This window comes from Panthera tigris, chromosome A3 (assembly GCF_018350195.1).
Source record: "Panthera tigris isolate Pti1 chromosome A3, P.tigris_Pti1_mat1.1, whole genome shotgun sequence".
NCBI classification, from domain to species: Eukaryota; Metazoa; Chordata; class Mammalia; order Carnivora; family Felidae; genus Panthera; species Panthera tigris.
In genome coordinates, this window is record NC_056662.1 from 83,790,320 (window position 1) to 83,804,824 (window position 14,505).

The window sequence follows — 14,505 nt, forward strand, 5'->3', positions numbered from 1 at the left end:
TGTCTCTATTCACTATGAATAGATATCTTTCTCCTTCACCTTTGTCCTGTCCAAGAAATCCCGATCCACTAGAATGATTCCATGGCATGGTCACCTACTGAACATGGGTATTCCATTGCATGTCATTACCCTTTATCCAGGACTGTCATTCTTAATGTGGACTGCAGATGAAAATCACTAGGATATGGGAAGCTTTTAAAATATGCCCATGCCTGAGTCCTAACCACAGAAATCCTGATTTAATCTTAATTTAAACCCAGGCAGTGGCATTTTCACACATCTCACTGAGGGTTTATTTTATGGAGCCAGGTTGTTGATTTTTCCCCCCGTCATGGTAATTAAAGAACTAGGTAGCCATGTTCAAGTTCAGGTATGAGGCTTATGCACCAAAGAGACCATTTACAACCCCAAGTTCTTCCAGTCACAACCTCTCCTTCAGCATGGAGAGAGGAAGTGGAGACTGGAGGGCATTCCCTGTTAACAGGCATGGCTTCCCTGTGTTGGCAAGTTTCCCTGTGAGAACTGGCTTTCCGGCAGGCACGCAATGGAATGCAATATGGACCTTGACATTAATCAGACTGTGTCCTTTCCTCTTCTCTGCAAAAGAACAGCCCAGCCATACGGTGAAGAGACAGGGCTGTTTTATCTTGGCTGGATTCCTCTCTCTCTCTCTCTCTCTCTCTCTCTCTCTCTCTCTCTCTGTGTTGTTGGGGAGCACTGAGCCCTGAGTTTCAAACATTTACAATAATGTTTAGTAACAAGTAAAGAGCCCTGGTCAGATTTCTAAAGGGAAAAGCAGTAGGAGTCTGGAAGTCACCATTTTATTCATGTTTAGGAAATGAAGCTTTTTATTTTTCCCTAGCTATGTTGTCTCTACTGAGTTTTATGTCAGGAAATAGGAAGCTGAGGATAGCCTGTTGCTGAAATAAAGTTCAGGCTTTTTTCCCCCTCTCCCTCTTTCTGGTTTCCCTCCCTGAAACTTGGGTTCATGACAGCTTGTTGTTGGGCAGGGCATTAGCCTTTTGTAATTTATTGCTTTTAGATTAAATCTGGGGAAACTCAATATTGCAGTTGAATGATTAGAGCAATACCCCTTGGAGTAATAAATTTTCTTTGGTGCTGTGCATCTCCAGATCATGTTTCCCTTCTAATTACATTTACATAAATGATATTCTGTAAAATTAAATTAACATTCAAACGGTTACACTGGCAGGGAGAGACAAAAATTAGTCACCAAGTTGCATCTCTTAAAAAAAAAACTCTAGTTCTTTTCATAATATGAATCACTACCCTCTCTCAAGTGTCAGCAATCAACAAAACCTAGGTTCCAGAAGAGCACAGGGGTGTTTGTCACCAGCTAATGGAGATGTTTTGCTTCTTTCTTGGAGATTTAGACCGCAAAGCCTCATTAGACAGTGACTATAGTGACTTTTCAAACTTGGCCACTAATGAATTGCTAATTTTCCTTTGAGCTTCTTGCCTTGAAATTTTGCAGTGATCCTGAGGAACGTCCAAATTGAATATGCACACAGAACTTTATTCTGGTCTGTATCTTCCTTACCACCCACTCTTCTTCTTCTTCAGTGAGTCTTGGTTTTCGAGTCTAGGAGTTAACAGAAAGCCAGGGACTGGTGACATCCAGGACCTCCCTACCTTTCTGTGATCTCTTATACCAATTCAGTAGGTTTCCATTTTTATGAGTTTGGGTCTCTTTAGAAGTTGCACTATTTGGAGGGTTTGAATCAGTATCATCAGAAAATCTGTGGCTTCCTTGTTTGGCTAAGAATGTTAGTTACCTCAACTATGTTTGTGTGTATGATGTCAGAACAATGTCAGTAACCATTTCCATCATATCTTTTGGTAAAACCAATTCCATGTGTGAGCATGAGGATTTGATGCAAAATATGATCTCCTTTATGTAATAAAAAATACACGTGCCCTAAGGGAGGATGTTTAACCAAAACATTACCAGTGGTATTCCTGAGCATGTGTGATTTTTTTTCCATTTATTATTGTTTTTATTGTTTGAATTATATACAGTCAACATGTATCATTTTTATATAAAATAGTAAGCTGTTGCAAAGCTTACTATCTTTTCATATGAAGTATCTTTTCATATCCCAGTTCAGGTGAAGAGATAGTTAAGTGGAATGCTAGCAGCCTATGCCTCCACTGTTTCTATTCTTCCTGTTAAGCACCAGAACCTATGATTCCACATTACCTGGGTTTAGCAAACCTTGGACACAATCATACCCATGGGTCATAATTACATATATTGCAGTGTCTGATAAAACGTGGCTGTGAGGAGTCCACTTTCAAAATAATATTTCTGGAACCATGCTTATCACAGAAGATGATGACAGTATAAGAAGAAAGCCAGTACCTCTTTTCAAAGAAGCCTGTAGTCGCACATCCTTTCCTGGACACATCTATAATTGTTTTCCACCCCGCCTGACCTGACTTCTATTCTCGTTCTTGGGCTTGCATTTACTTGCACTTCAATTATTCATTTAATGTTTATGTACTGAGCACCTACGACATGCCAAAGTACTGCGATTGTCACTGGAGATAAAATGGGAAGAAAAAGCAGATGTGACTCTTGTTCTCATAGAGATTATAGTCTGCAGAGAAAGACAGATGGTAACTAAATAATCATATTGATAAATGTTTAATTATGAACTGAGATTAGTGTGCTAAAGAAGAAATACAGTCCTGGGAGAACATGAATTCAAAGAATCCACCCTTGATGGAAGATGAGGAGTGAAGACAGAGGGTTGGGGAAGCATTTCTAGGGAAGGGAGACTTGAGCTAAAATGTCAGAGATGGGTCTAGGTGAAGACATGGAAAGTGGCCACAGGAGGGAGGAGGTGACCATACGAGGCTGAGATGACAGCATGAGCCAGTGCCTTGCAGGAAGAGGGAGTATGATGTACTTGATACATTGTGGCTGGATTACAGGAAGCTGGGGAAGAAAAATGAGTGAAGAGATTAGTGAGGCAGGTTAAGTTAGATAAAGCAAGACTCTTGAGGTCATGCTGATAATTTTGGTTTTATTCTCAGAGTAATGGCAAACAGCAGAAATGTTAGAACCAGGGGAGTGACATTGCAAAGGTCTCTCTGAGAGCAGTGTAGGAAATAGACTGTGGAAGAACAGTCAGAATGGCTGTGGGGGACCAGTTAGTTCAGTCTTCACAGACCAGAGGGGTGACCACAAGATGGGAAAAGGGGATGGAATCAAAGATGACTCTGAGGTAAATTTACATAATTTGGTGACAGTTTGGCCATAGGGGAAGAGGAAAAGGCAGTGACAAGAATGCCTGTTGGGTTTCTCACTCTACAACTATATAGCAGTGGATGATGGAACAAATAGAGAACACAGAGAGCAGGTTTAGAGGGATGGATGATGGCTCTAGCCTTGGGAATACTGAAATATATACTCAGGGGGAGGGGTTGGACAGGCAGATCTATAAAGCTATATCCTCGAAAGGAAGTCAAGGTAGGTTATGTACAGAAGGTAACTGAAGACATGAGCAAGTGCAGGGCGCTGTGAGGGGGTGTTAGAATGACTTTGACTGACACATCCGAGGTTCTCCCAAGTGCAGTACTCTCTCACTTTCCCTAGTCCTAACTGGTGGTCTGGTTCTGCAGTTTTCCTCCCACTTTCCATGGGTTACGTTATAGGAAAACTCCACATACTACTTTGACCCTGCCCTTGATAATGACTTGCTAGGTTTTGACTCTACCTCATCAGGTCCCTCTTCCGGGTCAGCTTCCACAATCCCATTGTCTTAGATCTTGGGGAGAGCTATGAAGCCATTAAAAGTGATTCTGAACTTGAAACCTGGGTCTTAGTTCTTCCATCTAGGCTTCAATTCAAGAGAAAGAGAGAGAGAGAGAAAAAAGTCTCCCCCCTAATTGATTCACTCATCATTTCTGTTTGTGTTGAGAGCTCATTTACAGTATACCCAAATGCATGTACTAATGAACCATGTCCTAATGGAGTTCTGCTACACAATGCAAGTGCCTATAATTCATTTCATACTTCTTCTGTACCACTCACATTATATCATGAATTATAGTTCTTTGCATACCTGTTTTGTCTCCCTATAAGAATTCAAACACCTTGAAGACAGGATTCTTGCTTTATGCAGTTTTATACCTTGAGTAGCACCCACTATTGTGCCTCTCAGATAAGTATACATCAGCATGTACTCACTGAATAGGTGTTGAATGACCAGAGGCTGTGGTCTACTGCAAAAAAGCAGTTGCAAGTATTCGGGTATGAGGTAATGAGAAATTAGGACAGGAAATAATGACCATATCAGGCACAAAGTAATGCCCAGTAAATATTTGTTGATTGCTTGAAATTTAGGAAGCATTGACAGGTAAAGAGAGAAAATATCAAAGTGAAGGATGGAATTAAAGTTACAGTTCATCAACATGCCATGTTCTTTTATGCCCTGCCTCTTGCTTATGTTGTTCTCTTGCCTGCGATTCTATTTTATGCTCCTTCTCCATTCTGCAAAATTTGGCCTAATGGTTATTTGCCTGTGAAGCCTTTTCCCCATTGGTTAGTCAGAGAAGGATGAAGGCATCCTTCTTCGTGACCTCCCAGATTGCACAGACAGATCTATTATATTATATTTATGCATATACCTGTCAGTTGTCCACCATTAAACAAGTTTCTCATGGGAATGCACAGAGTCAGCTTCCAGCACAGAAGAGGCACATAACAGGTTGGATGAGTGGAGACACAGAGACATAGATAGGGCTCCACACTCAGAGTTGAACATAATTTCAAGAATACTTATAATACCACCCCACCTTTAAAATACATAAATATGACTTATTAAATGCCTGAAATCCCCGTTTGAAGGAAAAACAACTATCTTATTCTAGAATTAAAATTCAGGTTAATGACCTTATTCTAGAATTGAAGTTCAGGCTAGCTCCAGCTACAACTGAAGTATGAACCAGGAAATGTGAACTCTATCTTTCTTCTATATTTAAAATCCTTATGGCTTTAGACAAATCATTTAAACAATGGTTTAGTGTTATTTTCTGTAAAATAGGCATAACAATCTATCAAACTAGGCAATATACATGAAAGCATGTTATCTACCATGACTGTATAAGTACAACAGAGTGTAACATCAGTATTAGTTGCTGCTTATGGGAGAAAAGTCAATGGTGGTGGCCTTAAATCTGTCATTTAATCCATAAATGATTAAGAGTGCATAATATGTGTCCAGGTTTGTGGTAGATACTTTAGAAAGGAGGGGAAGTTTTAGGAGACACGGTTTGTATTTCCAAACTGGTTGCAATATGGGTCAGGAGACAAGACTAAAGCAAATCAACTAAAGCAAAATATGTGCCTATACAGAATTATATGCAATCAGACTATTTGTGCCATTGCAGCCTTCAGAAAGAAAAGGATGGGGGAGTATACACTTATTTTTATTTCAGGAGAGGCCTCCCTTCCTTTGACCTTCATAAACACCTCTGGGTTCTCTGTAATCCCATCCGTGAAAGCTTGCATCAGGATCTACTAATCAGTACCTCCCTTTTTAGCCATTCAGCCTCCTTTTCAGCGCAACTCAACTCTGAGTACTCCATGCAGCTGAAACTTTTGGCTCAGCCTCTCCAATCGCCACCTGCAGGCTGCAGAGGACCAAAAGCTCCCGCAGCCCTGGCTTTCCCAGGTGGGATGCTGGGTGCAGCTCTCAGAGCCTGATCCAGCCTGCTGGACTCTTGCTGCCTCCATCTGGGCCTGCTGTCAGTGGATGGATGCCCACGGCACTGGCTCACCCACCCGAGGTGAACAAATGGGACCAGTGCTCCAGAGCTCCTTGGGGAAAGCTAAGAAGGCCGGTCACCGGAACCCATCATTGCCTGTGACTTATACACCAGGGAAAGGTTAGAGAAATTTATGAGTGGATACCATATGCCAGCCCAACATCTGCTTCCTCATAAGGGGCATGAATATAGGACAGTGCTAAGTGCATTAAAGATGAGACTCAGGCACGAGGAAAGTGCAACATAACTGCTTAGCGGGGGTGAAGACTCCAGAGCACTGTTAGGAGTTTTCATGTTCATGTTTTTTTTAATCCATAGATTTTATTTTTCAGAGTAGTTTCAGGTTCACAGCAAAATTGAGGAGAAATATGAGATTTCACATGTATCTCTTGTCCCCACACACTTTTAGCCTCTCCCATTTTCAACTTCCCCCAGCAGTGTTATAATTGATGAACCTACATTGTTACCTATGTCAACACATCATCATTACCCAAGTTTATAGTTTACATTAGAGTTCTCTCTTGCTGTCATACATTCTGTGGGTTTGGACAAATGAATAATGACATGTATCCACTATTATAGTATCATGCAGAATAATTTCACTGCCCTTAAAAACCCTGTGTGCTCTGCTTATTCATCCCTCCTTCCCCCATATTCCTTTTTGAAGGGGAATTTTATGTAGAACATCATATATAAATATAGATGAACTTGTTCTCTTTGGGGTACTAGGAGGCCCACATCCTTCCTCCAGCCTCCTTCCAGTCATCCCTGAGCACTGTCATCAGTGTTGGGAACCTAAAACAGTCTCAAACTACTTTTCTAGTTGATTGAGGGAAGGGGAAATTGATTTTATATTTCAGTGTGTGTGTGTATATATATATATATATATATATATATTTGCATTAAACTCTGAGAAAAGGCTTATCTTATCCTATACTGACATAATAAGATGTTTGGACAAGTGCTCATCACACTCTGGGACCTTGTTTTTCAGTATCCTTGGTGCAGTTGATTATGAAATGTACTTGAAATAAATGATGAGTTAGCCTTCTTTTAATATGCTGAATGATTCGCAGAAGGTAAGGGGGTATGGTGTAGTTATCTTGATGCTGCTCTTTAATCTTTCTGAATCTACTAGATAGCAAAGATCATGTTTATACTGTGCTATTGCTCAGAGCCAGGTTGTGACATCCAAGTCTTGGCTGAGAGTGTCACACAGGCAGGCATGACAGTGGGTGGAATTTCAGTGATAGTGTCATCCTTAGATTTTGCAACTTTGGTTTCGAAAGTGGTGATGATGGATAGCGTCCTAGAGCCTGGAGTCATTTTCTTAGCACTGTACATTCCAGAATTCTTCAGAAGAATGTCTTCTTCACTGCTGGCAGTTCCAGTCAATGCTGCGGCCAGACATAGTAAATGACTATCATCAGCAGGGTCATCATTAGGCGTGAAAGTAACAATGGCATATTAAAATATTTTTTAAAAATTTAAACTTCTTGGTATGTTGAAGAGGACACATAAAACATATGTAAGTGCTTTAAACAAGCCTGCTCCAAAACTGGGGCTGTTTTGGACAATCATGGTAAAATAAAATAAAGAAGTAAACTCCACTTAAGTTTACTTAAAGAGGTGATTGAGAAAGGAAAATATGCTCCAAATTAACTTCTGATGGGAAAACCAAAGGGTCACCATCAGAAGCAGTATGGCAGAGTAGACTGGGCATCAGGTATTACTGAGTTAGTGGTAACTTTCCAAGTTCAAATTCTTTTCAGCTCTACTACTTATTGGTTGTGCTGTGAACTTGAACAGAGACTAAATCTCTCTGATCTCAACATTCTCAACAGTGAAAAGAAACTTATAATTCCTTTTCATAGGTCTTGAGAAAAACCAGTGAATGGAAGTTTCTCTCTTACTCACCCATATCCATCTCATTCAAAGCTAAAAATGCGGGTTATATGGCTGATTTTACAGAAGGAAGCCTGATGCCATGGAAGAGCACTGGATTCAGAGCCTGAAGATGGGTCAACCCAGTCACCATGAGTTCTCCTTTATCTCAGCTATAAGATGATTATTTGGAGTAACCATTAAGGCCTTAATCAAAACTCAAATTGTTTGGTCCTCTTTGTAGTTGTTTTGGGAAAAATCAAGAACAATGATTACATATAACCAACAGCTTCAGATACAGCCAACTACTAGAGATACCAGAGTTTGAAAGGTGCTCTACTGTGCTGCTCTGTTGCTCCAGAATGCTCTGTCACACGGACTTTTTGCCTTTCTGAAATACATTGTCTTCCTCTGGACAAAGATGCTTTCCATTGCATTAATACTCTAAACAGTCCTAGGCCAAATTTTTCATGAGCCATGACAGTCTTTGGTGCCTTGTTTTCTTTGTTCCACATACTTATGTCCCCACTTTCTTCTCACTCTGGTTCCTGGGGAACAAAAGAAAGCTCACATCCTTCTGTGGAATAGTTTCACACTTCTTAAATTCAAATTGAGGAAAAAATTAATAGTTGAAAAGGGAACCCTCATCTCACCTCAAATATTTATACCAAGACTTAACGTTAATAGGTAAAAACTAAGAATAAAATTTCTGGCACTGATATGCGAGTAGAAGATTTCTTTGGATATAAGACAATCCCAAACCCTTGCAATCTGACAGAGTAGATCAGAGGTAATTTTGCTTCCCCCAGAGGAAGCTCTGCTCCTGTTTTTTTCTAGAGTAGACTGGGATGGTGGTAAGTCGATGTCTGTCTGAATATCTATGGTGATACTGACATTTTACTTGTGCCTGCTTTAGTACCCATATAACTTCTCCTGGCAATGGTGAAGAGGGAAAGGGTCTTACTTTTGTCTGATGCTATCAACTTGCTCTAGACTCCTAGTCCAATGTAACAGAGCCAGGTCGTTCCCCAGTGTGCCTTATCACCCTTGTGATGATGTCCTTCTCAGCCTCTGCCAGCAAAGGAGGACTCCCTCAAGAGCACAGTCTGACTTAGCCCTCCACCCTGAGTCCCCACCTCCTGACATAGTCACTGGCACAGAAAGTCCTCCAGAACTGTTTGCTGAATAAGTGAAGAATGAAATTATTCATACATCATCAGAACTTTGTCAGAAAGGAATAGCAGTAACTCTGTGATGTTTTAGCCAATGAAAACAGCTATTCTGATAACCCAGTTTTATATTATGTTGACTTGGTCATAATTTGGATTTTTTTCTTTTCTTTTTCTGAGAGTGAAGTGATGAGATAAATAGTAGATATCCAGGCTCTTTCCTTGTTAGACAAGTTACTTAACCTCTCCATTCCTAAGTTTTGTTATCGCTACAAGAGGGGATAATAATATAATCTGATTTGATCGATATGTTAATTAATGCAATAACAGGAATCCTTTCACAATGTATACAAAGGTCAAATCATCATATTGTAGATTTTAAATATCATACAATCTTATTTGTCGACTACACCTCAATAAAGTAGAAAATAATAAAATACAGAAGTACATACTCGCTGCAAAAGAAAAAATAAAATAATATAGCCGAATAGAGTAGTTGGAATAATTAAACTCAAACTTATTGGAAAAGTGCCTAGCACTCAAAAAATGTGTAATTACAGATAATTTTTTTTTAACAAGTCACTGCTTAGGCAGTATGGTGTAGTGAATTAGACTGAGAATCAGCCATGTGAATTCTAGTCCTATCTCTACCACTAAGTGTTTCCATTAACTGCTTGGGAATTTGGTCCCTTTCTCTGTAGAAAGGAGGTGTTGTACCAGATGACTTTAAAGGTGCTTCTGGTTCTAACAGTCTATAGAGTCTGAACTATTTGGGTCAATAGGCCCCTGAGAGGTTTGGTTTTTGTAGTGAATGACAGCAGCTCTCTGACTTATGGCAGCGTGTCAATTTCCTCCTGTTTTGACATCTCGCTTCCTCTATTCCTGTTGTCCATGAATTCCACCATACTCCAAATAAAATTAAAAACTAGTTTGACTTACACTAGGAAAATAATTATAAAAAAGATTTTTCTGCTTTTTCATTTCTTAAAAGAAATTAGTGGCTTAAAGAGGTGAACCAAATAGAAATAGAGAAAATGGTCAGTTTCCCAGTCCTTCCTAAATTAAGATTTCACAATATTATTTTATTATTTGGTTTGAGGCAAATTTCTAGAATTACAGAATCCCCATAATATAATATAAATGCCAGCTTTAAAACAGTCCAAATTATGTTATATTTAGTCAATTTGATATTTTAGATTTCTGATGTTTCTGTTCCACTGATTTGGAAATTTCAGAAATTTCCCATTTTGAGGCTATACCATTCGTGTGACATTCCAATCTACTTAAAATGATAATTATATTGGCTTCAATATCAGAACTCCTATTTATATGTTTTAGAAATCCCATTCTATTTTTTACTATTCTGCATATGCTTTATAAAGAACATGATACATTATGCACAATCATACACAGAGCTGCATGCTCAAACAATGTATGTGTTAAGGGTCCAAACAAAAAACTTTGGAGACCACTTCTTTCGATGATATAGCATGTACTTTGGTCCCAGTGGGCTGCAAAATTGGTAAAACATTTTGACATTCATAAACTCATGAATTGAGCATTCATTGAGCAGTTATTGTATGCCAAGTTCAATGCTAAGCACTAGCTATCCACGTGCTTTTGTTTACAAATTGTGCATTCCAAACTGAAAGTGTTCAGTCTACATGGTCCTTTGTTGGAAAAGACTCTAAGCAATAGTTTATCTGTGTCAGATCAGCTTCTCTTGAACTTGAGTAGCTTTGATCTTTTTACCTCCTATATTCATTTCCAACACATGCAAGTTTAGAGAACTGATAAATGTGGGACAATCAAATACAAAGTGTATGACTGAAAAAAGTGACAAGGGACCCCTTCTCATAGGATAGGCAGGAGAAATTTCATGCCTGGCAGGTTTGGCACTTTGTGGCTGGCTGGCTGGCTGATGGCTGGGAGAAGGAGGATTAGGGATCAATAAGGGGCTGGCTGGAATCAAAAACAAGGGGCTAAGTTTTACAGGAAGGCTCAGGGAGGTTCAGTGTTCAGGTTATTTAGCTGCTCTCCAAAGATGGTATAATTTGTCATTGTCAAGGTTTAGAGGTCATAAAGGAAAGAATTTAGGTTTAGGGTATCCTAGGACCCCAAATGAGTTATGTAATGCTTATATTAGGCAGAATGTGTGTGACATTACCCAAAGCAGCATCTGGACTCCTTAATTTGTATATGTAAGTCTTTGATATACATGCAACTTTGGGAAGCTTATATCCCATTATAAACTTGGTCCCTAATGGCTTCTGATGAATATTATTAACAAGTATAGTCTTGAATTTGGAATCTCAACTATCTTAAACATTCAGAGCAAAGTTAATGGAATTATTATAGAAGGTTAGAAAGAGGGGAAATCAGAAGCTAAGAGGAATAGCTTATCTGATTGAGAAATCAAGAATCCAAGTCATCACAGAGGTAATGACTAAGTTACCAGTATGATTTACACCTGTATCAAATAGAGATTTTTAAATTATTTTACCATAGTTATTGGAAATAGCAGCAACAATTGAGTCTGGTTTATAGCACTGTTCAGAGTAAGGTGCAAGGCCAATCAAAGACTTTGGTTCTGGGGTTCTCAGTAACGACATATCTCTAGGGCAAATCACTAAAGTGGAGGAGAAAAGGAAAAACAACCCTGGAAAGAAATCATTTTCTTCTCCCCTTTTTTTCAGTCCAATATAGCTAGACCAGGCATTCCAGTCCATCAGGTGACTGTCAGTTTCAACAATCAGTAAGCTGTAATTCTGTGACTCTGGAACTTGTCACTTTGCAAGATTGTCTATTCAGAAACTTTCTGTTGATTTTCAGTAATTAAAAAGGGTTAAAATGATCTTCTAAAAACAAGTGACAGAACAACTCAGAAGCTGCCTTCTGAGCAGCTGTGGAGTTTTGCTCCTATAGGAATGGGCTTTGGAAATGCAAAACAGACAACTTCTTACAGAGTACAACCCTACTTAGACGTGTATGTCTGAAAATAAAGTGAGAGTCAGTACTGGACTTGGGGTTGGAACTAGCCAGGATAAAGTAGGAAAGCAAGCTGAGTGGTCTGGCTGACATACCCACGCTATCCACCTACACAGTGTCCCTGAAATGTCATGATGAAGTCCCATAAATCCATGAGGTCTGGGCAGAAGGACATGTCAAGGCAAGCAGCCTAGTCTTAAACCAGAGTGATTCTGTGTAATTTAGTGGGAGCCTCTCCCTATTTTCACCCTTTGGTGTCTCTATATATTCCAGGCAATAGTAATCACAGGTAATTTCCCACTCACCTGGTCACCAAGGCCATAAAGACATAACTATACAGCTGAACCTACATTATTTCTAGGAAGGGCAAGGCCAGCCTGCGTATAGCTGAGTGATCAGAGAGAACATCTATCATGGAGTTCAGGACAGAGCAGGAGTTCATTCACTACATCCATTCAACAAAAATTTACTGAGCACATACCACATGCCGGACACTGTTCTCAGTGTTTGGGATGCATCATTAAAAAAAAAAATGATCACTAGTGGCACATAGGTGGCTCAGTTTGTTAAGCTTCCAACTTCAGCTCAGATCATGATCTCACAGCTCGTGGGTTTGAGCCCCGCATTGAGCTCTGTGCTGACAGCTCAGAGCCTGGAGCCTGCTTCAGATTCTGTGTCTCTCTCTCTCTCTCTTTGCTGCTCCCCTGCTTGCACTCCCTCTCTCTCTCTCTCTCTCTCTCTCTTTCTCTCTCTCAAAAATAAATAAACATTAAAGAAATGACAATGGTTTTGAAAGAAAAGAAAAGAATCACTAAACAAACAAACAGACAAACCCTGCTCTTTTGGAGTTTACATCTTGTGAGGTATCAAAGAAGCTATTATATTCACAGCATTTCAGAAGAGAGAGTAAATGTGGATCATGGATGAGAGTCAGCAACAATATCCAGACCAGTTCATCCATTGTACATGGTACATCTTATAGTGTTATGGCCATAACCATTCTTTTCAGGACCACCTCTGGACAGAGAGGAAGAGTAGGTGTAGCTAGAAAAATTTAATCAGACAAATATGGATTAAAATCTTGGTTCTACCATCCACTAACTGTGTAACCTTGGCCAAAGAATTAAAACACTGTTTTAAATTCTTTATCTGTAAAATGAGGACAATACTCACCTCATCCATTTGTGGTATAGATTGAGAAAATACACACAAAATCTTTTCTACAAGGGGCTTGTTTATAGTAAAAATTTAATAATTTATGGTTTTCTTTTATCTTTGATAAATAAGCATAGTTGTTAAGACAATTATATAACTCTTCTCATATTTTGGGGACATAATAGGCCAGTATAGTTCTTCTTCTTCTTCTTTTTTTTTTTTTTTTTTTTTTTACATTTCAGGTAAACTGAGACAGAGTGAGTAGATGGATTCTTTGATTATGACTAAGTCTGCTCTCCACTTATCAATCGACCTTCTGTGATAATCTTGATTAATCTGTACTCCTCTCTCCATTTATGTCATTCGCTTGAGGTTTCTGCTATTGGTCATCTTTCTATACTTTTCTATCCCTTTTGATCAAAATGCTTCTTATGGAATGGTTGAAATGAAACAACCACAAAAGAAGTTATGTGCATAATACAGATGGAGACAGTGGATGTCTGATGTTCTTAAATATGTCCTTGCATCTCTCTGGGCAAGAAAGTAGTGAACTCTGGGACAATCTCACCTCTGTGCAATAAACGTTTAAGCTCCAGGCCAGTAGACTTGGACAACTTCATGGAGCTGCCAGGAGTATTGAACATAGGAGTGTCTTAGGGTGCTGAGCATTTTGCTTGACCCATAGTAGGTACTCAATTTTCCTTCCTCTACTGGTTATACCATAAAATAAAACTCAGCTTTGGTTAGATTAAATGGGCAGATGAGACAACTTTCAATATGCATTATTCTCTATCATGGTAACTCCATATGAAAATGAGGAATTTGTGGAACAAAAGAGCTATGTTCTTCAGTAACACTGGTATCCTGACGGCTGGAAAGACATATTTTTCTTAAGTGGCTGGAGCTTGTTGCCTCTGCTAGATACATCCTATTTATGGTGACTTTCTCTAAAGCTCATGATTAATGTGGGCTTTTAAAAATTGTTTTTCTTTGTGTTATGTAAATAGGGTTTTTCTCCAGTATGGCCGAATGCTGGTTTTAATTAAACTTAGGAAGGGCGGGGGGGGGGGGGGGGGGGGACGGGGGTAGGCTGACACAGTGGAAGAACATCAGTGAAAATCACATTTATGTTTGGAGCATGGCATTTGAAAATAGAATAAATAATATGTAAGAGAGGACTTCTCCAAATGGGAAATTAGCGAATATGCTTAAAGTTTTCTATATTGTTCTCATTTTGGCTTAAGATAAGATTCTTCCTTTGGAGAGGAGGGTTTTATTTTTGTTAATCATTTGTTCTGTGTGTTTTATACATACTAAGCCATGAATCACCTTTCTTTTTGTTTTATTTTCCTCCAGAAAGAAATTCATTATTTTATGAAAGTGAATTTCACTATTAAATTAATCATGTTTATTTGTATTACTTTGGCCATAAAGTAATTGAAACTTGGATCAAGGCTAATCTGTAATGGACTAAAAGTAATTATGATGCAGAGAGGAAACTATCACTTTTGGC